This window comes from Mustela lutreola, chromosome 9 (assembly GCF_030435805.1).
Source record: "Mustela lutreola isolate mMusLut2 chromosome 9, mMusLut2.pri, whole genome shotgun sequence".
Lineage (NCBI taxonomy): Eukaryota > Metazoa > Chordata > Mammalia > Carnivora > Mustelidae > Mustela > Mustela lutreola.
Window position 1 is genome coordinate 78,456,303 of NC_081298.1, and position 27,681 is coordinate 78,483,983.

The 27,681-nt window shown below is 40.5% G+C and overlaps 1 protein-coding gene across 4 annotated transcripts in view; it reads left to right on the forward strand.

Moving 5' to 3' along the window:
* The first annotated feature begins 13,051 nt into the window (after nucleotides 1-13,051).
* SPTBN1 (spectrin beta, non-erythrocytic 1) overlaps nucleotides 13,052-27,681 on the forward strand; it is a 195,302-nt gene continuing 180,672 nt past the window's right edge. The window contains exon 1 of one of the 4 annotated variants that reach the window (XM_059187673.1): nucleotides 13,052-13,267. The gene's annotated coding sequence lies outside the window, so the exon portion shown is untranslated. Of the gene's footprint in view, nucleotides 13,268-13,899; nucleotides 13,981-14,249; nucleotides 14,270-27,681 lie in introns of those variants that run through there. The other 3 variants (XM_059187669.1, XM_059187670.1, XM_059187671.1) reach the window with 3 other exon arrangements.

Genomic DNA, 27,681 nt, shown 5'->3' on the forward strand with positions numbered 1-27,681 from the left:
ATCCCAGCTGAAATCAAGACCACAGCTGAAATCAAGAGTTGGATGCCTGGGGCACCTGGGTGGCTCAGTTGGTTAAGTGTTTGCCTTGGGCTCAGGTCATGATCCTAGGGTCCTGGGCTCAAGCCCTGCATCAGGCTCCCTGCTCATCGGGGAGCCTGCTTCTCCCTCTCCCTCTGCTGCTCTGCCTGCTTGTGCTCTCTTGCTCTCTGTCAAATAAATAAATACAATCTTAAAAAAAAGAAAAGAAAAGAAAAAGAGTTGGATGCCTAACCAACTGGGCCACCCAGGTGCCCTGAAGGTCTTCTTTCTTAACATATTCTCTTTTATGGGGACACATTAACAACATCAAGTTGTTAATCAGAAATTAACCACCAGCTAATCAGAAATTAAGTTCATAGGCATAACCTAAAAAGCACAGTCAGGATACACTTTTTGGTGCCCACACCCGAACACCTTTACCTTGGGGTAGGAAAGAATTAGAATAGAAATTGGGAGATTTCTGCTTTAGAAATCAAATCAGGTTTATTATTTTGATACTTAAAACAAACAAGGACCCAAACCAAAGACAAAAGAAAACAAAATATATCAGTCTTCTGTGATATGGAAGTTTGGATAACGTTTTTTCTATGCAGTCCTCAGAAAGATTCCAGTGCTCTTCATATTTTAACACAATGGATCTATAAACAGTGTGAGTGTATGCCCAGCTAATCAGGAAACACAACTTTACTTCCCTTCTTTCTCCAGTATGTTCTATTTAGGCTTTCCCAAACTGGTGTACCTCCCAGCACTATTTCCATGGAGTGTGACTTGAACAAAGGGCTTGGGAGTGGTGGGAGAAGAGAGTATCGTGGTAAGATCAGTTTTGGAAATGTGAGATATGACATCTACTTCTTGGTTGATTTATGAAGTATGGAAGTATATTAAAATCTCTGAGAAAATCTGAAATTAAATTAAGGACTGACTTTGTTCATCTTAGCATTTCCTAAGCTCATTTGACCACAAACACCATTCCCCTCTAGGCTATGCACTAGGACTCTGTGGGCTACATTTGGATAAATGCCAGCCTGTGCACAAGCACTGGTTTTCATTCAAACATGGGCCTCAAAGGCTCTCTGTGCCACCTGACAGCTTTGAGAGTCTACACAAGTTACTTTCCCACTCAGAACCCTAGTTCCCCATCTGAATTATATGGGAAATAATATTTATCATACATGACTTTTTGGAGATAGAGTATATGCTCAATAAGCATTTATTTCCTTGAGTTTACAAACATGGTGGTATAAATCTGTCTGTGTTTCCACACGCATCTCAATATCCTCTCTAATAGGACTACCTTTTTCCAGTCTCATCTCCCAGGAACATAGGGGTGTTAACATTGCTTTAGAGTCAGACGCTATAGAATGTAATCTTACCAAGTGTGTGACTTACGACTTGAGGCCAGTTATTGATGTTCTCTGTGCCTCAGTATCCCCACCTGTAAAATGGAGATAATAATGGTACTTGCTTCACAGGTTGTGAAGACTAAAGACTAGTATTGATAAAGCACTAAGAATAACACCTGGCATAGGGCAAGTGTTCAATACTCTCATTAAAGCTACTAGTAGGATGCCTGGGTGGCTCAGTCAGTCAAGCATCTGCCTTTAGCTCAGGTCATGATCCCAGGGGCCTGGGATCACGTTCCACATCAGGCTCCCTGCTCCACAGGGAGTCTGCTTCTCTTTCTGCACCTTCCCCCACTTATTCTCTCAAATAAACAAATAAAATCTTTAAAAATATATAAAGCAACTAGTAATCTCGTTTTCTAATCATACACTACGCTCCAGCCACACCAGGCTCCTTGCTACCCAAAGATACCTGATGCTTTCCCATATCCACATCTGTGCTCTTGCCTTTCCTCATCTTTTCTTCCTGGTGAAATCTTATCCATCCTTCCAGGCCTGCCATGAATGCTACCTCCTTGATGAAGCCTTTCCAGATTTTCCCTAACCAGGTATCTTCCTGCTGTGGGAGATCCCTTGCTCCAAGGGGCTTTGTAGTCCTCTCCTGGAGCTTACCATGTTTGAATTTGTAGTCAATGAGTTTTATATTCCTGGAGGAGCAACGTGCGCGCGCGTGCACACACTCAGAACCCAGCACTTAGCACCCAGTACCCCGCACCCAGCAGTGTAATCTACCAGGTACAACTTCAGGCTGAGATTCTGTAAACCCAGACTCTGGTCCCAGACCAATCACTCTGTACCCCTGGGCAAGTGTCTTTATAGGAGCTTTGGTTTCCCTTTCTTAAAACAGTAAGTTGGATTAAGCCCGTTCTAAAGCCTCTTCTATCTCTACCCTTCTGTCAGTCTAGTGCACACCCCTTGGGCAACCATCAAGAAGCATGTGGAACTTTAAGAAAATAGAAGGAACAAAGTTTGAGACAGAAATGTCTGATCAGAAACACTTTTTTGTACTGTTTATAAAAGCAAAAGACTGAAACAACCCAAATAAATTAAGTTGGTGTATCCCGAAATGCTAGGCAGCTGTAACAACAACAAAGAATAAGGAAGTCTGATGAGGAATGATCTCTAGGACACGTTCAGTGACCAAAAGCAAGCAAGGTACGGAACAGTGTTTATAGAATGCTGCCTGTTGTATGATAAAGAGAGAAAAATTATAAGAATTGGGGCACCTGGGTGGCTCAGTGGGTTAAAGCCGCTGCCTTCAGCTCAGGTCATGATCCCAGGGTCCTGGGATCGAGCCCCACATTGGGCTCTCTGCTCAGTGGGGAGCCTGTTTCTTCCTCTCTCTCTCTGCCTGCCTCTCTGCCTACTTGTGATCTCTCTGTCAAAATAAATAAATAAAAAATCTTAAAAAATTAAAAAAAAAAAAAGAATATATATGTGATTTTGTTTATATATGCCCAAACAGACACTGGGCAGGTCCCACTGTCCACTGGAAATGGACACAAGAAAATTTAAAAATGGTTTTCTATAGGAAATGGGGTGGGATATTGGGTGGGTGGGGACAGGATGAGAGCAAGAATTTCAGTGCATTCCTTGTAATACCATTTTGATTATTTATGTATGTATTTAATAATCTCTATGACAAACACAGGGCTCCAGCTCACAATCCTGAGATCAAGAGTCACATGCTCTTCTGACTGAGCCCAGCCCAGGCATCTCTACCTTTGATTTTTTAATTATGGGAATGTATTGCCTGTCAAAGAAAAAGTTAAAAGAGAAACCTCTGACTGTGACAATGATTTTTAGCAAAAATAGGCATTTATCTTATTTTTATTTGCAGTTTTTCATTAGGCTAAGGTTGAACTAAGGAATGATGTAGTAATTTATTGTTGCACCTTTGTGCGGGAATATGAACCCCTATGATATACTTGTCATTGGACAGGTGAAACTTTGGCCACTTGGGTCTTCTCAAAGTTTTCTTCTCAAGCTCGCCATCTTGATTCCCTAGTTCATACCACCTAATGCAGATGCTCAGCAACCAGAAGCTTCCACTCATCTGGGATGTAGCTGATGGTCACGTGAAAGGTCCTGGGCTGCTCTTTCTGGAGAACATGGAGAATTATGATGAGGAGGAATGGAGGAGGCAGCCTAGCAAATTCTCAAATCTTCTTGGATGGCAAATAAACACAGGAGCAGAGGAATCAGAGAAGGTCCCGATTCTCCTTTTAAGGATGGTTAAAAATGATAGATAGCATCTACACTCCAACAGCTAAAACACAGTTGAGGGAATGCTTTCAGATAACTTTTCCAGCTTGTCCACAGACTCTCCCCCTTGGAGAGCGCAAACTTCCTCCCAAATGGGTGAAATTCCATGTTCTTCTCAAATTTAGGTAACCCACCACCTTAAGAATCTTGACCTGTAAATATTTTTGTTTCTACCACAGGGTCTCACAGCCATGAGAAATCCAATGTATGGCATTCCCAGCTTGCTTTGGTCCAAGGTCCCGTTTGGAGAGAATCCTGAGATTAAATTACTTGCAGCTGAGGCAGGCCCACACTTAGCCAGCATGTACAGCATCAACTCCAGCACTCCCGCTTGGCTGTTCCTGGGGAGGCTTCAGAAGAGCTTTTCAAAGCAGATCTCATAAAAACAAACACCCCCACCACTACCCCCATCTCCTGTCCCCTTCAAAAAACAAACAACAATACCGCTCTGTTCACTAAACACAGGGGGATTTTCTGTTTCAAGTATTTTTTTCTTATTTCATATTGGCAACACTTGTTAAGGAACCGATGACTTTCAAGTTGAATGAACTTTGAAACATAAGCACATAAGAATCCGGGTACTTAAAACTTTCTCAAACTTAGATACATCCTTTTAGGCTTCATCTAAAAAAGTCTCTTTAAAGTTTTATTAAAACTATTTCAGTTTAAAAAAGGGTAACTTTGACCCCATATTTTGAGTCATTGTGTTTGCTTTTAAAGCTAGTAAGAAAAATATCGTAAGATCCTATTTCCTGGGCTCCTGGGTAGCTCGGTTGATTGGGTGTGTCTGCCCTTGGCTCAGGTCATGATCCCATGGTCCTGGAATGGAGTCTTGTGATGGGCTACCCGCTCAGTGGGGAATCTGCTTCTCTCTCTACCCCTCCCCCCTGCTAGTGCAGGCTCTCTCTCTCTCCCTCTCTCACTCAAATAAATAAAACATTTTTTAAAGTGCTGTATACTTTCCAGGCACTATTCTACAAAAGAATCTTATTTCCCTTTTCAGACTTAGGAACTTGGTGTCAGATCTGGGTTTGAATTCTGTTTTCATCACTTACTAGCTGTAAGACCTCAGACAACGGACCCAATCGATTTGTAGCCTCAATTTCCTCATTGTTAAAATGGCTTAATAAGAGTATGATTACACGTCATAACACATATAAGTAATAGTAAAATGAGAAAATGTACTTATCAAAGTGCCTAGAGATACACATGAGTGACAAAAATAACAGTATTAAAACAATAACAAAAAATTATTATGCTTTGGGACATCTGGGTGGCTCAGTCGGTTAAGGGATTGATTCTTGATCTCAGCTCAGGTCTTGATCTCAGAGTGGGGAGTTCAGACCCTGTACTGCACTCTCTTCTGGGCTTGGAGTCTACTTAAAAATTTTTTTATTATACTTCACATCTCATCTGGGGAGAATGCTTACTAACTGAAATTAAGCAAATACAGTATTTTCTCTTTTTCTGTGATTCTTTAAGAGTTCCAGACTCAGTCTTAAATAAATGCCTATCATTAAAATTGAACTCTTGTTTGGTCTAGCCTGTGTATGAAAGAAAAAACTCAAGAGAAGAAACCAGCTTGCCAACCATGGGAAGCAAGCAAGGAAAGAATTTCATTGCCTCCACAGCAAGTGTTCAGATAGTGTTACATTGTCATGCCCTGAGAATGAGAGATAGGATTTATGCTGTGACTGGGCATCTCCACCCACTGAGAATCTGAAGACATAGGATGGGAAATGAGGATATCCAACATCGGAAATATAATTAGGAGGCAAAGTGGACAAGATCTAATCACTCGATCCAGACAGAAGAGTTTCTCCTCAAATCAGTGGCATGTTAAACTTTTCTGATCTCTGTGGGGAAGTGATTTTTCTTTTTCTCTTTGTTCTTCACCCATCAGCCTATGAATTTCTGCAATTTCTTGAATGAATTCTAGGCATGAATCTAGTCCACTTCTGGAATCCTTTACATAGGATGGCAAACTATGTCACATTGGTGGGGTGGGGTTATCTTGAGGCAATGGTCCTTTCTTATTGCCAAGGTCATCTTTGGACTTCCAAAAGAATGACGCCAGTCATGAAAATATTGGCCATGTCTGCCTTCTGCTCACAAAGAGCACCATGGCTTGCCACCCACAGATACCAAGGCTATTGTGATGGAAGTACTACAGAAAGCCTGGAAGCTGGGAACTTGACCTCACTTTGGATTCTCACTTGGTAGCATATTCCAAATTCTAGTTGCTTTTCTTCAGTTTTCCTGAGTCTAAATAGTGAGGCTGCCGATTACTGGAGTCTCCTTTGACAATGTCTGGAATAAAACTGTCCAGTTGAAATGGAATACGAACCATATATGTAATTTAAACATTTTTGCTCTAGTCTTATTTGAACAAATAAAAACAAATGGTAAAATTAATTTTAAAAATAGGTTTTATTCCCATTATATCCAAGATAATATCATTGCAACATATAATGCATATTTTAAAAACTGAGATATTTTACATCTTTTTTTTTTTTTAACCAAGTCTTTGAATCTGGTGTGTATGTAGATTTCACTAAATTTACAATTAAAAGAAGTAGATTCAAATATATAAGTTGTTCCAAACACAGTTAAAAATTTTCTAATAACTGAAACCAAGAGCCAAAGTTTACATTTAAATCTCAGTTCATTAAAATTAAGTAAAATTATAAATTCAGTTTCTCTGTCACTCCAGCCACATTTCTAGAAGCTACTGTATGTGACAGCGCAGGCTGAGAAGATGAAGATTGTGCGATGTTTGATGGTGGGCCATCACACTCTGAACTCTTCCCGTCCTCATCTTCAGTAGGAACATGCCAAAAGAAGTTTCCAGCAGCCCCCCCCCCCCATTTCTTGTGTGTTTCCAACAATAAGGGCTCAAATCACTTCTGTATTTCTGTGGCAGGGTAATTAGAATCAAGCTGTCTGAAAATAGACAAGTAGAACAATCAGCTTGTATATGAGAGGTAAATTGTGACAAACCCTCTTTCAAGAGGAGCATATAGGCAAGTTTTAAAGAATATGCATGCACGCCTGGGTGGCTAAGTTGGTTAAGCATCTGCCTTCGACTCAGATCATGATCCCAAGGGTCCTAAGTTGGGCTCCTTGCTCATCAGGGAGCCTGCTTCTCCCTCTGACTGTGCTGCCTGCTGCTCCCCCCCACCACCACTATCCGGCTTTGCTCTCTCTCTCTCTCTCTCTAAGAAAGAAATAAATAAAATCTTTAAAAAAAAATGCAGAAGCCCATTTACCTGATGTGACAAGTGGCTGATCGTTTATTGAAAATGATGTGAAATGAGGAATAAAAAAGACTTCACTTTTGAATTATATTTTTTTAATTGAAGTGAAATCCAGGTAACAAAACTATTTTAAAGCAAACATTTCAGTGGCATTTAGGATCTTCATTATGTTGTGTAACTACCACCTCTATGTAGTTCTAAAACACTTTCATCACTCCCAAATAAAATTCCATACCAATTGAGTGGGATACCCCATTCCTCTCCCCTGCTCCTCTCAGTCCCTGGCAATCATCAATCTATGTTCTATCTCTGTGGATTTATCTATTCCAGATATTTAATATAAATGGCATCATATAATAAATGACTTTTGTGTCTCTTATTTTTTTCACATTGTAACGTGTATCATTGCTTCATTCCTTTTATGGCTGAATACTATTCCATTGTATGTATATACCATATTTTGGTTCATCCATTATTGGGCATTTGGGTTGTTTCTACCTTTTGACTATTGTAAACAGGGCTATGATGAACATTTGTGTACAAGAGTTTGAGTACTTGTTTTCAGTTCTTTGGGGCATATACCTAGGAATGGAATTGCTGGATAACATGGTAATTACATTTAACCCTTTGAGGGACTGCCAATCTATTTTCTATAACATCTGAACCATTTTACACTTCCACCAGCAACATATGAGGCTTCTGTTCCTTCACATTCTTGCTGATACTTGTAATTTTCTTTCTTTTTTTAAAAAAATTAAAGCCATTCTAGAGGGTGTGAAATGGTATTTCAGAGTGGTTTTGATTTGAGTTCCTCTAGTGACTAATGATGGTGAACATATTTTCATATGCTTGAAGTCTATTTGTATATCTTCGTTGGAGAAAATTCTATTTGAGTCCTTTTCTCATTTTCTAATTGGGTTGTTTCTTTGCTGTTGAGTTGTAAGAGGTCGTTATATATTATGGATAGTAGACCCTTATCAGATGTGTAATTTGCAAATATCTTTCTCTTATTCTCTAGACTGCTTTTTCACATTCTTGATTACATCTTTCAATACACAAAAGTTTTTAATTTAGATGAAGTCCAATTTGTCTATTTTTATTGTTGTTGCTCATGCTTTTGGTGCATAATTAATTGCCTAATCCTTGAGACACATTTTGAAAAAAAAAGAATATATTTATATCTGGAAAAAGAGATAAAATTTAACTTTACTTGGAACTTATAAATGTATGTTCACCTGTTAATCTGTTGATAGTCAAACGGTTTCTTCCAACATGTTTATGGAGTGAAAGACCACTTTGTTTTTGCATAAGCTACAGCTATCTGATATACTTTGCTCTCTTTTAAGTTGACTAAGAACTTAGAAACACTAGCCAACACAAGCCATCTGACTCTGGATATTTCAAGGTTTTTACAATTTACATTCCTTCCTAAATTTTATTGTTATCCACCCATAATTTGATGGCAATATCTTTAGCTTTTAATTAGATGTTTAAATATTTACAACTTATCACTGAAAGGAGTCTCTCTGCACACTCATATTTAATTGATTGATGTAATTTTTAATTATAATTATTAAGTAAAATAAGTTCAATTGTCGTAACTAGCATAAATAAATTTGGGAATAAACCGAACTGACTTGGTAAATGCATAGCACAATGGTGGGAACTGAAAAATGCAGGTGTAGCAGAGTATAGCCTACTGTCAGAGGGTGCTTGGTGTGCTGTGGACATGTCATATGCTCACAATACAGAGGGAATGAACAGTGTAATGCAACACGTGTGTTAACTGAAGAAAAGTTAAGAGAGCATTTACTCTATTATTCTAGAGGTCTCGATTTAGAATTATTTAAAACTCAATTATTTAAAACTCTATTATTCTAGAGGTCTCGATTTAGAATTATTTAAAACATTTTAGTTTTAAAACTTGTGGTAACATACATAACATAAAATTAACCATTTTTTATCCCTTTAAGTGTACAGTTCAATGTGTTAAGTACATTCACATAGCTGTGCAAATATTACCACCATCCATCTCAAAAAACTCTCTTTTAAAAAAAAATGATTTTATTTATTTATTTGAGAGAGAGAGAGTGAGGGCACACAGGCAAGGGGAGCAGCAGAGGGAGAGGGAGAGGGAGGATTTCTGCCGAGCAGGGAGCTCATCACGACGTGAGTCGAAGGCAGACGTTTAACTGACGAAGCCACCCAGGTGCCCCACAAAGAACTTTTTCATCTTGCAAATATAATTTCTTTTTAATAATACGCAATGCCAAGCACACAGCTCTGATATACTATCTTCTAAGCAGATACCAGTGGCGCTTAGTAGCAGTGTGGAATTGGGCAACTCATTTAACCTACTCATGTCCTCAGTTTTCTAACCTATAAAATGGGGTCAATATCTACCTCACAGAACTAACCAAAAGAACAAAAAATATATCTGCTAAAGCACTTTAAAAACTGGAAAACATTTTATAATTGCTATTTATGGTTATTTTTATTAACAGAAAATTTCTTTCCTAGAAAGCCGAGGCTACTTATTCTTATAATTTTATAAATATTATTTCTACATATTTATGTTATTCAAGTTTATCATCATACATATATTTTACTTGTTTATTGATTGACTGATTGACTTCCATCCTATTAGAATGAAGATCCATGAGGGCAGTGATTTTTGTACTATTTTGCCCATTGTTCTATTGCAAAGCCTAGAACAGATTAAGGTACATATATTTCTTGAATAAATGAAAGAATGGATTATTTTATACATCTACAAATGTGTTACCAGTGCTCAAAAACTATTTATTCATGGTAATTCATGATATTGACAGCTCAAACATGTGTCTTTAGGCTTTCTCAGTGCAAAATTAGTATGTGTAAAGTCCCAAACAGAACATTTCTACTATGAGGAAACTTCTCAGACTAGCTCAGAGTTGAAAGGAAGTCAAATTTAGGAGTAAACAGAGATGAAAAAAAAAACAAAACTTATTCAAATTTTCAAAATGTGTTCTAAATTTAACATTTTAAGACTATTATCAATACAATAAAAGATGGGTTTTAATTGGGTTAATTTAAGGTAACCAAGGAATTACTTTAAGTGCCATTCTCTCTTTTCTAAACAAAACAGGCAGAAAATACTATTGTTTTTCAATATCTGGTTTCAAGTGTAGCTATGTGACTTGCTCTGGCAAATAAAATGTGAGTGGAGGTAACCCTGTGTCATTTCTGGGTGGACGTGTTTAGTTCCATCATGCTCTTCCCTTACAGTGGAGATTGTAGAAGTACCTACTGACATGGAGGAACCATAATATTAAATATTGGAAGACTGAGCTGATACAGAGCAGACAGCTTCCCCACAGTTGATTTTATATAAGCAATAATTAAACTTTCGCTGATTTGGAACTTTTGTATTATACTGGGATTTGGGAACTGTGTATTAATAACATTATAACCTAGTCTATAGTGACTAATATATATGTTGACAATATTTTCCCGTATAGTTTGAATGGAAAGTTAAATTAGCAATTTATATCTAAAAGCATTTTATAATAAAATAGAATTTCTATGGGAGACCAAGCCATATATAATCATATGGTTTTAAAAATGGACGGTAAGACTATGTTATGTTACAGACATGATACCAATGAATACTAGGTTCCTTTAAATCATCTTGTGATGTGAGGAAGAACTTCAACTTGCTGCTTCTGTATTTGAGAATAATCCTTTTGAGTTATCACAATTACTAAGGCTTTTCATCTTTTTCTAGGTTCTTGCCTTTCACAGAAATATATGCCCTCTGCAATAATCTCTCCATATTTAAACCGTCTTTTCTTTGACCTGTTACTTTTTTTTAGTCAGTAGTACCCTGGACTCTCCTAAATGATGATTTTTTTTTTCCCCCCACCAAAGGGTAAGAATTCAAAATTGTGAGGTATTTATAGGAAAGTCTGGTGAAAATCCAGGTATTTATAGTGAAACTCTGAATCCTTGCATTTTAGATTTTTGGAATACTTACTGGCACCTTACTAGAATACCTTGCTAAGGTTGTGCCTCCCTTTCCGAAAGAAATTTTTAAAAATTAGGTGGGAGTGGAATGGGGTAAGGCAGGTGACTCATCCAGCAAATGAAGAGTTAGTCAAGTACTATTATCTGTGATAAAGGAAGCTGTTAAGAGTCACCATTTCAAGAATAACAGTGGAAGAATTTAAACAAGCATTTTCCAGAATTGCCATTGTTTACTTTGGTATTTCATTAACATTGTGGGTGGGGAGGTGCTGAGGGCCATGGAACAAAATAAGTGAAAGGGAAACAACTTTCATTCCTGGTGGATTTCCTGCATTACCTATTAAGGGCAGCCACTTACATGTTGATTCTGTGCAATTCAATTCAACAAATATTTTTTGAGCACCTCCTAAGTGTCTGCTGTGTACAAACAGTGAACAAACCTACAAAAGAACCCTGTCCTTGGAGGGTTCACCTTCTGGAGGTGTTGATCAACCCTCTGAGAAAAATACTAAATTATTTGCCTTTGTCGGTATTTTTTCACATCTATCAAAAGTAAACACTGGTACAAACATTCAAACTGATGGTGAAGCACTAAAAGGAAGATTCATCTTCACTTTGCTGGAACAATTTCATTTAGATTTATTTAAAAATATTCATTTAAAAATACACGTAAAAAATACAAACTCATTACCCTCGGGTCTATTGATTTGAGATATAAACATGATCTAAACTATCTTTTATTTCTGTTTTGTTTTGTTTTTTAATTCATGCGTTGAGGGTCAGATCTTCAGAGAGAAAAGCCTTTGGGGTTTTTCAACGGAGAAGGGCCCTCTTCCCTCTGAAAGCTTACAGTGCAGACGTTGGGCACCTACATAGCAGGCAGAACGTCAGTTTCCCTAGACTCTGCTCTCTAAAGAGCGTTTCTATTCGTGGACACGGTGATGACACCATCTTTTCGCCCCAGCACTGGCGGTTCCAGAATTTCTACATAGCCTGGAGGATTGACTGGGTGGGCAAGCTGGTTGAGAAGGGGCATTGGCACTTAACAAAAAACTCGACAAAGCGTCCGGTGTCCATCTCAGGGTTTGCGGGTAGCGGGGAGAAATCAAACCCTCAAGCCATCTTAGGGGCTTACACTGAAGCTTCAAAGACCCCACTCCGCAACGGAGGCTCGGGAAGAGGACCCGGTCTTAGGGTAAAGCAAGCCAGGACGCCCAGAGGCAGGAGTTGGACAAACCACTTGTAGGGTCTGTTCACAGCCACCGGGAGGGACAGGGTGAAGAATCTCACAAAAGGGCGGAGTGGGGGGAGGGGGGTAGGTAAGAACTTGACTTCATCGAGTAACAACTCTCGGCTCCCATCGCCCAAGGTTTCCCACGGAGAGGTCCCTGTCGCTCTCCTTCAGGCTGGGCGGAACCTATAAGGCATCACCACCTAAATTCTAAAACCAAACCAACCAAACCAACCAAACCACGTTCTAAAACGTCCCTCAACACTCTCTCCGCGGCGTTCCAAACGCAAACATCGCGGGCGAAAAGAGGCTGCTTGACAAATCACGTAGAAAATTAGGCTGCCCCTTTCCAAGGCGATAATCAAATTAGCCTCAAATTAAACGTGAAATTGGCCCTCGCTGGCTGTGGGGACAAAGCCCCCATTGTCCCTTTGCCCGGGTGGTGGCGGCGGCGGTGCCCACCCTGCCTAGGCCAGCCCTGATGGGTCCCCGCGGCTGAGGACGAGGTCGGCGGCGGGCCCTACCAGAGCCCGGGCCGGGGAGTGCGTGGACGCGCCCGAGGTTCGGCTAGCGCGCGCGGCATGGGCCGGGTGGGAGGCTGTGGGGCTCCCGGCAGGCGCGGAGGGCAGGCGAGGGAGGAACCGAGGGAGCGAGCAGTGGCGAGCAGAGCGGAGTGTGGAGCGGAGTGTGGAGGGTGTGCGGGAGAGAGCGTGTGTGCGCGCGAGTGTGCGCGCCCCCGGAGCCCGCGCGCTCCCTCTCCCCGCCCCTCGCCCCCCTCCCTGCCTGCTCCCTCCCCTTCTCCCCCCGCCCGGCGCTCCAGCCCAGCCCCCGGAATCAGTGCAGCTGTTGCCGTGCAGGCTGCGGATTCCTCCAGTCCCTCCCTCGGCCGCCTCTCCGCCCGGAGCGAGCGCGCAGCCCCGCGCAGCAGCGCCCACCGGTCCCGTCCTGTGAGCCCCGGCCCCAGCCGCGGACAGCCCCGCGGAGTCGCCTCCCGGCCCACCCGCCCGGCCGCCGAGGAGCGGGAGGAGGACGGGACCCCGGCGCCCCCACCCCCTTATCCGTGGGAGGTAGGTGGGGGGCCTAGGCAGGAAGATGCCAACTCACTGGGGCTGCCTCCCGGGCGGGCTCCTGGGTGGCGGGAGGGCAGGAGGAGGGGCGCGGGCCCAGGCCGGGAAGACGCCGCTGCCCCACCGCTGCCCTGCGCCCTGGGAGCGGCGTGGGGGCAGGGAGGCTGCAGAGCCCGGGCGGGGGCGGCGCGGGGAGCCTGGGTCTCCTGGGCTCATCAGTACGCGGACTATGCGGGCAGGGGCGGCAGGCTCCGCAGTGAGGGAACACGGCACCCCTGTGCGCACCGGGGTGACCCAGCCTCATCCTTGGGCGCAGCGGCGCCGATTCCTTCTCTCTGCCTCCACCGCCTCCTCCCTCCAGCAGGGCGCAGCTGCCCCCGGCGCGGGGGTGGGTACGGAGTGGGCAGCTGGGAGGGCGTATTTTCGGGTGTGCTCCCTGCGGCCGGGGCTGGTGGGGAGCGGGGGCGGCGGTGACAGGGCCCGACTCCGCGCGTAACGGTACGGGGGATGCAGCCAGGCGTGGTCCCCGCTGCGCCGCGCTGCAGCTGAGCCGGAGGCGGCGGCCCGGCGCCCCCCCTCCCCGCCGCCCATCCTCGCGCGGGTCCCCCGCCCTCACCGCCGTCCCCACTCTCCAGGGCTGGGCGTGAGCCGCTTTGGGGCGCGGAGCCGCGTCGGCGCCCGCCCTTCAGCTCCAGCCACCAGCTCTTCAACAGGTTTGTACCAGCGCGGGGACCCTCCGGGCCGGCTTTTGGCGGGGGTTGGCTGGAAGCCCCTATTCTCATCCTTCACACCGCGCCCGCGGCCCTCTTTGGGGGGGGGGGGAGCCTTCTCTTTGTTTTTGTGAGAGGAACGATGCCAAGTGCCTGTCGTCAGATGGGGAGGGGAGTGTTGTCGATGTCAGTATACAAACCAAGTCCATTATTTTTCCAGTCAAAAGCCGGGCCTCAGAGCAAGGAGAGGGCGAGTGTGGGGGTGCTTCAGCAGAGGAGAAAAATGGATTCGGTGGGTTTATTTGGGCGGGGATGTGCTTTTTTGGCAAGATGGATGGCTCCCAGTGCCCTCGCCGTGATGCAGCACAATGCAGCAGTATCGCAGCCTCCCCTGGTTCTCGCTGCCGGGGCTTGGCACGGCCACTCGGCGCCTGCGGCCCCCGCCCGGCCCCACCCAGGCCTGGGGCTGCCCTTGGCCGCGGCCGGGAGCTGCTTCTACCTTGTCATGCTGCTTCAGCTGGATGTGGCGTCAGGAGGACCAGGTCACCTAGCCGTGAAGGGGGGGGGGCGCTGCTCTTTGGGGTGACCCCTCCCGCCCCGCCGGTCGGACAGTGGGACAGTGCTCGGACGAAGGGGCGTCCTGCAGAGCTAATGCAGGCTGAGAGAGCCGGCCTGCGGTGCGGACCGGAATCTGATCTCCGACTGAGGGACCTGAGCGGTAGGGAGGGGCTGCAGGGCGGACAGGCCCGGTGGTGTGCGGAGGCACTGGTGCAGTCAGTATCGGGAGTCGCACTGTTTTTCTATGCGTTACCCATAATCTGTGACTACAACCCAGCTATCCATCGATTTCTTCGTATGTGAAGAGTGATTAATTGAAGCTTAACGACGATACCATTACAGTACCTCTCTCTTTAATTCTCTCTGGTTAATAACCTCTCTCTGGTTAATACTAAGAATATGATTTTTCCTATAGGAAACCTTTTTTTTTTTTTTAATGAAAGGATTGATGTGTTTTAGTTATTATGTCCCTGAGACATTTAAAAAAATATTAACATTCAGTAACTTGTTTTAAGAAAGACGTATTTTTTTGGTGGATAAATTGTTTCTTTAACCCGTATTTGCTTTCTTTTTATCACTTGCTTTTTCTGTTAAGCACAGTTAGAGATTTGGATTCTTCTATTAAGGATTGTTAGGTAAGTGAGTATCATGATTGTTGGTATATTGGTAGTCAGATTGATTTAGATAGCTGCGTTAAGTATCCAGTCATGACTAATGGGATTATCATGGTAACTGACTGCATTTGTGTTTGTTTATATGTATTTTTTTTGTGTACGTATTTTTTGCAGATGTGGCTGGGAGGGTGGGGTGGTGAAAGGCAGACCACCGAGGCCTCTGTGGTTGGTATCTGGTTAGAGGAAGATGATTCCCAAAGTCCTCATCTGTTTAGTCTGGGAACCCTGGGAATTTCTCTTTTAAATGTCACTTCTACAATTCATTTATTCAATGTGGGATGGCAAATGAGAGACATCTAAATGTCACCTCTTCTAAAATGTATGCGTGAAAAAGGGAATTTCAGTATGCTAACCGGAAGGGAAGGTCAGTGCTTCAGTGCAAGGGCATATCTACTTTTATTTTTTAAAAATCTCTAATGAATTCCCCATTTGGTTTTATGTGGTTCTGCAGAGTGGAACTGCATATCAGTGTGTGGTTTATGTGCATTGTTTTTGCGTTTCTCTAATAGAGGGCCATTAAAATGTAGAATATTTTTGAATTTGGATTTCATCGTTGCTTGGGTTGTGATGCCTAAAGATGTTTGGGAGTATTGTTTCCAAGGATTATCCAGACATTTTGGATTTATTATGTTGTAAAAAATACCCTGTGTTGATGGCACAGGGGGTTTAGCTGTTCTGACTTACACACCAGGTGCAGAATTCTGTTAGGCTACACTCTTTCTGTTATCTCTGGACTAACTGAACACTTCATCTGAGAATAAGTATTGGGACAGTGAGGAAACTGCTGTGCGGGCTTTTTGTGCAGAGCGTCTCTTAGGGTGAGACTAGTAACAACAGTCTGTGATGTTGTAGGAGCAAGTGAGAAGACCTCACTCTGCTGTGACACATTCTTAGCGGAGACTTGGCATTGGTGTTTCCTTGGAAGAGTTTGAGTGGTTATTGAGTGCTGTATGAAAGCATGACTCTACATGCAGAAGTACTATTTTGAGATGGAAGGGTTTTTACTACTATTAAATAGACATGATGAGTGGGAATTATTTGATGTGGTTTCTGTTAAAATAATAAGCTTTTCATTTTAAGAGCATATTCTTAGAATTCTAGAGCTATTCACACACACATACATATGTAATATATAGACCTGTGTGATGCTCCTTTGACTATGTTGGGCCATGACCAACATCTGCATTATAATCAGTCTTTAATTACTGTTCTGTGCATTTCCTTTTGGTAGTTCTGGTTTCTTCAGTACCACTGGGAAACAGTTCTTCCATAAGGAAAGGGTTAATATCCCTTCTGAGTAAAACTTCTCATGGATTTCTCTTTTAAGTTTTCAATCTTTGCTGCCTCTCAGAGCACCTTTTCTTTGCAAAAGACCTAGTTTAGTATTCTTGATTTTTCTGATAACAGGTATCCTGTACCCAAGTTTATATAGTGTAGGAAGAGTATCTCAATTTCTTTATCTTGGTGGGTAAAATGAAACTATCCCAATTAGAGACACCCACACTTCTGTTTTTAGCCGTCCCTGGAGAAGGTATTTTCATAATGTCTCTTGTTGCAATAGTGAGGTTTGTGGAACACCCAAGTCAGGTTCTTTTTATGAAGGCAGATTCTTAGAGGTCTCATCCTAGACCTATCCAATCAGAATTTGCATTTTAACAAGACCCCAAGTGACTTGTATGCATGTTAAATGGAGAAACTGCTCTACTCCTTCAGCTAAGGGGACTTCCATATCCTTCTAATATCTTTCTTTTGTTTTTATTTTGCCTGAAATATCAGCCCAATCCCCCCTCCCTTGGGTTACTAAGTGGTGTTGAAGAAAGGGATGCAATGACTGTAAATCATTTAATACAGAAATACTTTGTAAAGTTCTTTAATTTTTAGATGGAGGAGCCCTATTTTTTTAATAGTTATTTAGACTAGTGAAGTTTTTTAGTTCTTTTCCAGAACACCTCTAAAGTTGAAAAACAGTCTCCCCTCCCTGCCTAGATAAAAAGGCATTGGCTTTGAGATAGCAGAATTGGAGTCCAGGAAGCTGAACCCCTGAGTACAAGTGCCCCTCTGCTCCCTTTGATCTTCTCTGTCATCTTGTTCTCTGTCATCAGTTACTTCTGGTATATTCAGTGTCCTGCCCTTCTGGTCCATTGCCTTCTTAAAGTTTTTTATTAAGTGATTTGTATGTACAAAATAATGCTCATAAAAGATCTATTACAGAATCATAAATCATTGAGCGCTCAGGCACCCATCACCCAGTTCAGGAAGAAGAATCTTATCATTGTGTATTCATAGTTGCCTGTGTGATTGATCCTCTGTCATCCCGACTGAAGTAGCCACTGTCCTGACTTTATGTTTATCATTCCCTCCCTTGCTCTTCTTTATGGGTTATCTTTATGGGTTTTGTATGTTTTTGAAATTTATATAAAAGAAATTACACTCGGGACGCCTGGGTGGCTCAGTTGGTTAGGCCGCTGCCTTTGGCTCAGGTCATGATTCCAAGGTCCTGGGATCGAGTCCCACATCGGGCTCCTTACTGGGCGGGGAGCCTGCTTCTCTCGTCGCTGCCTCTGCCTGCCTCTCTGCCTGCCTCTCTGCCTGCTTGTGTGTACTCTCTCTCTCTATCTCTGGCAAATAAATAAAATCTTTAAAAAAAAAAAAAGAAATTACACTTTATGTATTTTTCTGTCACTTTCACTTTAAATTAACATTATATTCCTGAGATTCATTCATTTTGGGGCTGTGATTCATTCATTTTTACTGCTACATAGTATTCTGAGACCACTTATTTATTCCTACTGCTGTAGATAGAGATTTGAATTGATTCTAGTTTTTTGCTCTTATAAAAAGGCTATTGTGAATATGTCTTCTATATGTCTCTTAATACATATATGGAGATAGATGCAAGCACACACACATTTGTGTGTCTTTCTCACAAGTAAAATTTGCTGGATAATGGAGTATGTGTATCATCAACCTTACTAAATATGCCAAATGTTTTTTCCTGAGTGATCATACTATTTGTGTTCCTACAAGTAGTGTACATGTTATAATCATTCTACAACTTTGCCACTACTTCATTTACCAGACTTTAAAATGTTGTCCCATTGCTATTTATGAAATGATATCTCTTCAGTCTTTTTATTTGCCATTTCTCTGATCAGTGAGGTTAAGTATTTATATTATTGGCTATTTGAGTTCCTTCTTTTGTAAAGTTCCCGTTAAGCTTTTTGTCTACTTATCTTTTAGATTTGTTTCTTACTGATTTGTAGGAGTTCTTTATGTAGATTGTCTGCTAATCCCTGTGGATTATATGTATCACAAAAATTACCTCCCAGTTTGTGTTTGTTTTTAAAAGCTCTTTGGTTTCATTTGATGAACAGTCATCCGTAATTTCAGTTGAGTCGTAATCAATTTTTGTTCTTTAAGGTTTGCAAGGACAATTTTGTTATGGCAGGAAAATTTCTTTTTTCAGTTGTGAAAGAGCATTAGTTTCGGTATCAAATGTATCTAGGCTCAGATCCTAATGCTGTTGTATACTAGCCATGTGGTCAGTTAGGATCTGGCCTTGGGATAATTCATTACTCTTGAAACCAGTTTCCTTATTGAAATAGAAACATTTTCCTAAAATTGAAATGATAATACTTCCTGATACGGATGGGAGACAGTAGTGTACAGTGCTAAGTACATAGTAGGTGTTCAGTAAATAACAGTTTCATTATTTCTCTTCAAACTACCTAAGTTGTATGAGCCACTGACCTCTTCTAAATGCTTTCCAAAAACTTCCTTGATATTTTTATGTCAAAAGAGCTAATAAACAGCTTATTCTTTTATTTTTTAAAAAGGTTTTGTTACAGTGGGATTTATGTATCCATCAGCACAGGCTGTACAAGACCACTTACTGGAAACCCATTGTCAGCTCAGGTTCCTGTTCTTGAAAGTAGAGTAATTATAGGTCTTTTTACCAAGAAGCATTTTATACTACTGTTCTCCTTTTGCTGCTACTCTAAGATTACTCTGCCATATTGTTTTTGATTCAATGAACAAATCATTGGATACCTTCTCTTGCCAGGGCTTGAAATTGGGTTAGAGTGATGGTGTGTGCTGGTTTAATGCTGAATAAAATTTAGTTCCTGGATCTAAAGACTATATACTCTACTGTATAAAATATATTCTCTAATGTCCCAGAAGATAAAAGACCTCTTATTGACTTGGTGTGTGACTTTGGCAAGCCATTTACTCTTTTGGTCTCAGTTCTAAATTTATAAAATGAAGAACTTAGATAAAATTATAGTGGGGGTTAAAACATGCACCTGGGCGCCAGTCCCTCCTTCCCTGGCAGAACTAGAAAATCAGGCATGACACTCTTTTTCCACAGAACTGAGGTAAAACCTCAGTAACATTCTCAACATAGTGCTCTAGGCAGTAACTACCAGTTAATTGGATCTCATGCTTAATTTTAAGATCCTGTATAAACCCCAAAATTTTGTGATGATAAGACATTTGAGTAACAGCACTCTGGCAGAGTTCAAAATAGAGTGGAACAGGAAGGAATCAAAAGCAGGGAGAGAGGAAATAGGTGATTGGGGGGTGGGGTGGGATGGTGTGAGGGTTTGGAGGTTAAGGGAGCAGGTAAAGGTGGTAACCAAGAGAATGAGAAGGAGGGGAGAGATGGGAGAAAGGCTGTGATGGCCCAATCCTGTGCCAATTGCTTGTAGAATGAATGGATGGAAGATAGGTCTAAGTGGATGAGGAGCTAAGGTGACAAGGATTTCAGACTTGGATGATGACAGAAATAGACCCTGGGAATGGTGAAGATCTAGTTGGGAAGAGAATCAGTTTTAACTTTGAACATGTTCAATCTGAGGTTGCAGCAGAACCTCCGTGGAGATAATGTTGGAAGAGTTGAGAGAGATCAGAGCCAGAGTGACTGATGGGAAGGCTGTTGGATGCAAGGGTCCTGAGCTTTAGGCTGTGGAAGTACACAACCTGGTGACTCCCTGTACAGGCTGAGTGACCATGGGCATACTATCTTGACCTCTCTGTGAGCCTTGGTATCTCCATCTGCATGGTGGTACCTATCACAAAGGATTGTTAAAGTTTAAGTGAGATAATTTACTGTCTATCACAATACATTTTAATTACCACGAGACATGGATAGTTTGCTTAGTCTCAACTTTGTTTTCTTTCAAATAAATATTTTGATTTTTTCAGAAAAGATACATTCCAGTAAATATACCATCAATTAGATAAATAATGCTAGGTTCAATCTATGTTAAACTTGTCCATATGTATCATGTTTAATTATAGGAAAGGCAAACCTAACTAATGCCTATTTTTAACAAACAAGGAAACACTAAAGCCCTACTATTTGGGGGAAAGGATATGAACAGTTTATAAAAGAAGAAATCAAAGAAGCCAATAATAACTATATTAAATTATTCAAATTCACCAGTAATTTGAAACACAAAACAATTAGATTAATTTTTCCACTTTAATTGGTGCATAAATAAGGCTGTAAAATAGGAACTCTGCATTATCTGTTGGGAGAATATTTGGATTAATACAAACTTAGTAGAGGAAACTGGGTTATATATACATAATAGAAACCTTAAATGCTTATACTTTTTGGAGTGAACTCCCACTTGTATTTCTGTAACCTAAAAGAAAGAAATAAAAATAAGGACAGATTTTTAAACAAGGATATTCTTACCAGTATTTATAGTGAAAAAGCAAATGGGACATACTCAAATTATGGCACAGAGAATGGGATGGAATTCATTATAGTTCTTTAAATAATAATGGTTTGTTAGAATTTTACTGAAATGGGAAAATGCTAACAATATAATATTCAGTGGAAGTACCTTTATGCAATGCTATACAATAGGGTATAAGTCCGGTTTTGTTATATTAAATAAAAGACTGGAAGGAAATACATTAAAATGTTAATGCTTTGGATGGTGGGTTGATGGGGGATTTCCTTTCTTGTAAGAAAGGAAATTCCTATGACTTAAGGTTTCTCCTTGAGTTTTGAAATATTTTACACATAGAGAATACAGTAAATATAATAGACTGCCAGGAGGGCCATTTTTTAATAATCAAAAAAGCAAGCAACACTTTATGTTAATTGTTAAAAAAAAAAAAGGAAAGAAAAAAGCAAATCTGGCCACTAAAGGTCATTGGTAAGGAATAGTTTAAATTTCTAAAGAATTGTCTTACTTGTCCTTCTGTCCACTTTTCTAAGAGCAGAGAAAAAATGAGTTAAGTTAGTGTCTTCAGGGTATAGGCCTCAGAGAAAAGTAGAGCATTTAGATATGATGGAAAGCTAACTTGACTTTACACTAACCTGGGTCAGCTGAAAAGGTGACCAGGATACTTTAGTATTTCCAAACAACATCCTTGTGCAGAAAGAGGGCAGTGGACTTCCGTGACACACTTGTTCTCACTTGTGGAAACCCAGGCACAGCTGCTGAAGCTAATTTTGTAACCATTAGACCATCATGTTTCATTGAAATTGGTCAGAAAAGCAGATGAAATTCTAAGTGAAAATTTTAAAATAAAAATAACTCCAGATTCCTGTTACTTCCGATTAATGGTTTCTCACCATTTGGGAATATTATAAGCTAAGTGTGAGAGGAATGAATTTTAATAAAGCTTTTCTTCTTTGGATGAAAGCAAATTTTTATGTATGTGTGTGTATATATATATATATTTGTGATATTTATTGTATCTCTCTATCACATAGGTGAGACAGAGGGATATATGTATGATTGATTAATCTCCACGATGAAAGGAGGCAGAGGGCTATTTTAAGACTTTTAACGTGGGAAATTGTGTGGAGATAACATTTTGAAAGTGAGTCTCAGGAATGAATCACATTGCCCTTCACCTTTGGGGGAAATATTTGGGAGGAAATAGTTCTGTTTTATGGCCTAAATTCCCAACTGTGTTGGTACTTTGTAAAATGTAGCTTGTAGAAATGAACTGATTTACTTCCATGAATTTTGTGGGGTTTTTTTCTGCTATCAGTTTTAAGTGGTTGATTGAGGAAGGTTTTAGGTTAAGTGTGCTTTGAGATCTGGAAGTAAGATGTTATAATTTCAAGATTGCTTTAAAACTGACCCCTGTTTATAGGTGTCATAATTCCATCCTTTGTAAACTCTAAATTATGGGAATAAACACCTGAGTGATTTTTAGAGTCATTTGACATCTCTGCTCTACAATCTGTAGCATCCTTCTATTTCTGATCTGTAACATACAAACTTTAAGCCATTGGTTGGGCAATAAATTCTGTATTAGAACATAATTACAGACTTTTACCTAACAGATGAACTAGGATGGAATGCAGAACGATATATAAATAAGCAGAATTTATTATTTGGCAGTATATATCTATAATTAAATATGTCTGTGCTTAGAAAGTGGCTATCTCTTGGTGATGAGATTGTGGTTAAGAGCTCTAATTTAATCTCTCCACATTTCCCAAATTTTTGGAAGTACTTAACAATAAGCACTTGCTTTTTATCAAAAATATCCTAACACCATGATAAGCCTTATTTTAGATGGATAAAAACTAATAAGTAAAATGATTAATCAGCTAAATATACCTTTTGCTATTCAGTTTTTTTTTCTCCTGCCGGAACTTACAGAAAAGCAGTCTCAATACTAAAGGCATAAAGAGCCTGAAATTTTGAAAATGTTTTTCCATTCTTTATTTAAGTGTGCACTTTGTTAGAGCCTTGGTATTTTATTACTTCCGTGGAGTGTGGGAAAAGATGTAGGAACTGGGCCACAAGGGAGCTGGTAAAAAACATCCTCCAGGAGATTGGCCTCTATGGCTACTGCCTCTGGCTCTCAGTGAGGTTTCTTGTTGTTTCCTTACTCTCTTTGATAGCAGGTTCAGGGATAATTGTCCTAGTGCGTTTGCTTCAAGGCTAAATGTAAACATTCAAAGGCTGTACAATTTTCCTGGAATGTTCTTCACCAGCTGTACAGTCTTTGGTGGGGTAAAACATGCCCTTATCGTGGTTTACATCCCTCCTCCTTTTAGCCCTTTTATCTTACTTAGTTAGAGGGGAAGGGAAACCTAGATGCTTCCCTAAAACAATGCTTATTTATTTTGTTCTGTGATGTTTAAACATTTTCCATTGTATTTTTAAATCTCTAGCAAGGGAGTGCTTTTTTCATGAGTACAATAGTCTTAAAAGTTAATATATTGGGATGCCTGGGTAGCTCAGTGGGTTAAGCCTTTGCCTTCAGCTCAGGTCATGATCTCAGGGTCCTGGGATCCAGCCCCTTATCCAGTCTCTGCTCGGCGGGGAGCCTGCTTCCTCCTCTCTCTCTCTGCCTGCCTCTCTGCCTACTTGTGATCTTTGTCAAATAAATAAATTTTAAAAATCTTTTAAAAAAAAGTTAAAATACTAATTTTCTTTTTTACTTTCTTAGAATCCTTGAATATTTGACAGTGTCTGCGACTCTATGCAGTATAGTTTTCTGAATGGCTTCTGAAGAATGTGTACTTTCAAAAAGCTATAAATTAGCATAAAATCATCTAACATAAAAGTTTTTAAATATTTTATTACCAAAATATAAATTTTTATTTTAGATCATATAGAAAATAAAAATGAAAACAAAGAAGAAAATTGAAATCACTAGATATTTAGTGACTTCAACAGCATGCAGTTAACATTTTGGTTATATATATTTATTTTGTCATATTCATTTTGTCATATATATTTATATATTTATTCCCGCACTCCTGATCCTTTAAACCTTTTTCCCAGTGCATATACTGATCTTTCAAATAAGGGTCACATTCTCAGATCTCGGGCTAAAGATGTCAAGTTTTGACAGTCTAAATAATCACTTGATGATGTTTATTACTCTTCCTTTCAATACATGTAGCATGACAAAACATAAAATCTTATTCCTGGTCTTATTTAAAGATATGGCATGGACACTGTCTGTTTTTAGTGGTAGGAATGTTAAAGAAAAGTGGTAAATAAACAAAATCCATATTTTATTATACTTTGTTTCTTTGAAAAAAATTTTTATAGTGGAAAAATACCAGAAATTAAGTTCTCATTAGATAATATGTGCTTTCTGTTTTGTTTTGGAAAAAATTCTCATCAGAGCTGCATTAATTCCCTTGAGGGACATCTCCATATGCTTTGGACAACATCTGATTTTACTTTTATCTTCAGATTTTGGAGAATCTTTAAAACAGCTACCCCATAACAGTGTTACAAATGGAATGGATGTGGTTATTAGAATCTTGGTTTTAAAGGTAATAAATTTTACTGGGCCAGTTTGGTTGTGATTGTTGAAAGCATATGCTAAGAGCTCAACTTTCTTAGGGTCTTTGTATTGGCTGAATTCTTTAAAATTCTATCTTTTGATCTAGGATCTGTTTCAAGGGGAAGAAGCAATATACTTATTTGATTATGCAAGCCAGTTGTTTAAGCCTTGGGACATTGGATGGATGGAGTTGACTCGCTAGCACTTTGTTGCCTTAATTCTAGTATTTGGCCTTTTCCTGAAGAAGGTGCTAAAAGGGTTTTTTATGTGCTTAGGAAAAAGAGTGGGAAGAGGGGTGAATTACTCTTTAACTGGAAGAGAAAGTAAGCCCTTCCTAGCAGTTTCTATGAGGTACTCTGTGGTTGTTACTGGTCTTGTCTGGAGTGGTGGGCCTGGAGGAAGTGTGGCAAATGTGCTTCTAACCCGGTTTAAATACTGAAGGCCAGTGGTAGCTCCTTTTACAGTTTAGGGGGAAGCTCAGCTGGGCTGGCTGATCGGGGGTTGGGGCTCAGCAGCACTACATGGACTTCCTCTCTCCAAATAAGGGATTCTTCCCGCACTCCTGACCTGATGGGAATCATTCTTTTTGAGGACCTGCACAACTCCTCAAGGGAAGTGCTGTGATTGTTAATGTGCCTGGCCTGTCTGAAGCCTGCAGCGGGGAATCTCAGCTTAACCCCCAGGTAGCTGCACACATTGGGTCTCGCACTTGGGGAGCATTGAGATGAGACAGTGTGCTCACAGTGGTCCCTGCGCCCCAGAATAGGGGAGAACAGGGGGCCGGAATGTGGCCTTATTCGGACCTCTGAATGGATGAGTGCACCTGTCACTTTTTTAGGAGGCGGTGGTCATAAGTATCAGTTGGGTAACTTCTCTGAGAGGAGCCTGGTCTTTCTCACAGTGATCTTGACAACTCTGTGCTGCCAGCTGTCCTTAAACACCCAACTTATCTCCTGGGTGGAGTCAAGGATGACCACGATCCTGGAGCACAGACAGCACAGACATTCATGTGCCGTTTGAACAGCAGGGAAGCCACACGCACCTTGTGTTTTATTCTTTGTTTTAAAGGTAGGTGGTGGTGGTGGTGGTTGTTGTTTTTTGTCTCTTTGTTTGTTTTTAAATCAATACCCACTGCTAAAAGAATTTCTTTTTTTGTTGTTGTTGTTGTTGTTGTTAAAGAGTTATTTATTTGACAGACAGAGATCACAGGTAGGCAGAGAGGCAGGCAGAAAGTGAGAGAGAAGCAGGCTCCCCGCTGAGCAGAGAGCCTGCTACAGGGCTTGATCCTAGGACCCCGAGATCATGACCTGAGCTGAAGGCAGAGGCCTGCCTCAACCCACTGAGCCACCCAGGCTCCCCTAAAAGAATTTCTGAGTTTCCTTGACAATTAGGATGATTTTTCATTTTGAAATGCTTATTTTGCTTTTGAAGTGTGTGTTCCTGACTTTAAGAACACTAGCTTTCATCCTAGCTCTTAAAATTTTGTTTGAGGGGCGCCTGGGTGGCTCAGTGGGTTGGGCCGCTGCCTTCGGCTCAGGTCATGGTCTCGGGGTCCTGGGGTCGAGTCCCGCGTCGGGCTCTCTGCTCGGCAGGGAGCCTGCTTCGCCTCTCTCTCTCTGTCTGCCTCTCCGTCTACTTGTGGTTTCTCTCTATCAAATAAATAAAATCTTAAAAAAAAAAAAAATCTTGTTTGATTCATAAAGGGTGAAAGTTTAATTACAGAGCAGGTTAATTTATTGTCTTATTCCTGAGGAAGAGTACTCTTAACTGCCGGTGGAGTGTCATATATATTTATGCATATATATATAGATATAGATACAGATATATATGTATTTCCAGCTCTGAAGAATTACTTTGTTAGTGAATGTTTGTGTGACTATTTTATTCCTAATTATAGTATATATTTTCATTGTTAAAGGAAACTTTTGTTCATATGAAATAAATGAAATAATCTTTAGTGGATCATATTTGAGAACTGGTTCTCGGTCTTCTTAACCTTTAAAGTAAGTAGATATTCAGTGTAGAGAGTATATGATAGCTGGCCTATCACTGGAATGTTGTGCAGCTGTGCAGAGCATGAGGCTCAAATGTGCTAATTAAATATATTTTTTTTAGTGAGAATGGAATGTAGCAGCATGTGGTTAACCATTCCAGATTGTTTTTGAAGAGGACTTTTTTTTTTTTTTTTTTGGCCCAATATTAACAATTAGAGAGTACATTGACTTAGATGATGTATTGCTATGTTAAATTGTTGTTTTAAAGGAAGTAACGGGACTCATTAAATACTGAGATGATTCTTTAAAATATACACTGATTAATAATTTGCTTCAAGATGTAAACAGTGGGAACATGGCTAAGCTTTAACATCCGTAGTTAAGGCATTTCTTTTTAAAGATGTGATCTTGCTTTTTCCCCTTCCATGTCAGTTCTTCTTCCTTAGTTGGTGAGTATTCAACCTTTTTTTGGGCAGTGGAGTACAGCGTTTTTCCCCAGGTTTTGTTTTGTGTTTTTGTTTTTTTGTTTTTTTTTTTGAGCAGTATTCTCAATTTTTTGAGCAGTATTCTCAATTCTCAATTTTGTTTTTGAGCAGTATTCTGATATTTGTTTTGGGGGCCAATGCAAATTGGATTTTTGGACTAAACCGTATCCACGCAGATGGTGGTCTGATTTCTTTTTTTTAGTCAGACATTGTGCAAAGTGATCTGATGGGAATAGATGGCAGGTTGGTTGTGTAATGTGGCAACATCTTACTTAGTGTGTCTTTAGAGATAAGTGGGATGTGATTCCAGCAAGGCTGTGCATAAGAAGTTGGAATGCATTGGAGAACTGCCAAGAGATTGGGAGCAAGCTGTATGACAAGCACTAATGCAGCCTTGGCCTGACTTAAAATAGCTATAGTTGAGCAGAAGCGTTTCAAACTTATCATTTCACTTGAGCAAAATCATTCCTCTAAATGTATTACCAAGAAATAGAAATGGTAGCTATCCCCTTTAGTAAGGTTTATTTTTATTTATTTTTTTGTTCTAGCAGTCTTTAAAAACTTGTGCCTGTATGTAGGAAAATACTTCTGTGTCACATATTACTTTGCATGGTTTTATCTGGACTAATTGGTGATGCATTATCTCAGACTTCACATGGAGGTTCCCCTGCCCTGCTCACCCTACTCCCTAATTGCGGTTTGAAT